Source organism: Galeopterus variegatus, unplaced genomic scaffold (genome assembly GCF_000696425.1).
Source record: "Galeopterus variegatus unplaced genomic scaffold, G_variegatus-3.0.2 Scaffold7319, whole genome shotgun sequence".
In the NCBI taxonomy this organism is placed as follows: domain Eukaryota; kingdom Metazoa; phylum Chordata; class Mammalia; order Dermoptera; family Cynocephalidae; genus Galeopterus; species Galeopterus variegatus.
In genome coordinates, this window is record NW_007733430.1 from 17353 (window position 1) to 19280 (window position 1928).

A 1928-nucleotide genomic window follows, 5' to 3' on the forward strand; every position below is an offset into this window, starting at 1 on the left:
ATGGGACTAGAGATAATGAAGACATGATATGGGGAAATACAACTTACAGTAGCTGCAGGCAAAAAGCTGAGATTCTGCAGTGATGCTAACATCCATGAGAGAAAGAAATCACCAGTCCAAGACGGGCTGGAGCATCTCAGAAGTGGACCAACAGAGGATGCAGGAAAAGCAGAGAGACAGGGCGGGGACCTATTGCCCTTGCCAAGAGGAGCTGGCAGCTAACGCCAGAACCATGTAGCAGCAACACCTTCATACAACGTGCACTGTTATAAATATGTGTATGTTATATGCGTATAGACTTTAAATCACATGATTGTTTCGGGAAACTCTATGGCACTTATTCAAGAAGTGCTCAGGGATCTTCAAGAAACCAGTCACCAGCTTTTAAATTAAAGCAACAGAACTGCATGTAAAGCCAACCCATACTTACATTCAAGCTCCCAGGACTCAGGATGGAAAGACCAGGTTAGCAACACTCCAGAGAGTAGCACCCACATACGGATGCTCCTGCAGGGCTGCATACTTCTGTGCCCACACTACCTTGAGCTCCCTCCTCCCACCTGTACTGTGTATCAACAGCATATGTGCATGCACACACACACAAACACACACACACCATGCAACTTCCAGGTAGATTCAGATTGCACTGTTTTTAAGCTACGGTCCCAAAATCCAGCGGTGTGTGTATATGCACACACACTTACACACACACACATTTTGGCAAAAGAACAGAATGGTGTCCTAGAGAAGTGGCTAGAATCCAGATCAATTATGAAAGACCAGACCAGCCTAGGCCTTACTTGTTTATGCCCAAACCACAGAAATACTTACAGAAAGCCTGACACAGCTGGCATGACTTTAGGTCCGAGGAACGTTAGATGCCAGCCACAATACAGACTAGCTACTTTCCAATAAAGTTATTGTAATAAATGCACAAATGAAGGGGGAGTTCCTCCAGGAGGCAGATTCCAAGCAGGGACCTGCCTTTCCAATCATAATTTTACTTCTGCTTCCCTCTACGCACCCCACACCCACTCCACACACACATGCCACAGACCCATATAAAGTTTTCCAGACCACATCCAGTGCTAGAGTCCTTGTGAGGGACATCAGAAAAATCAATAGCATTTTTTTCCCAAATCATCTTGACTAGAGTCACAAAGAGCTTGGTTCTCCCCATAGAACTGAAATTCCTTATAGACCTGCAAATGGTGGGTACTTGCCACATAGTGGAGGGTCCTCTGCCCCCAGGTCTATAATGCCACAGAGATTTGCTTCTACTTCATCATCACCAACTCCAAATGCCCCATCACATCAGAAAGAAAATTACTGTTTCAAAAAGACATTAATCTCAAATAATAGGGTATATATTATAACCCATTTTCTACATTTTGCTAAGATTTGAGACAAACCCAGAGAGCCTGTATTTGTCTCCTCCTACACCATGTTACTCTTCTCCCACTCAAGACCCACAGATAGACATAGAGGAGGGCTGCAAAGCTGTGACAAGGTGGAGCATTTAGCCAAGTGGATTCTGCCCCTGTGGCCATCCATTATCTGGGGGAAATTATGGTTTAACATCAACCATTTGAGTTACTGAGAATACCCTTTTCTAAATCTAGTTGGGCATTTCCTAATCACATGTTTTCTTCAGCATGATAAATTGCAAGCTTGTTAAATTATCTATTTCAATATTTCACATGATATACAAATCAAGTATCAGAATGGCAGTTTAGAACAGCAGGTATCACACTTTTGAACTGGGATAATTTCTGAGATCTCCCAGGCTCTTCCTTCAGTAGCTATTTCTACTGATGTATTATGTAAAGCCCTCAGATACCCACTAATTGATTTAAAACCCAGCTAGGCATATTATAAATACCCTTGAGCTTTTTATTATCTTGGTCCAACAGAAAGCATCAGAATCA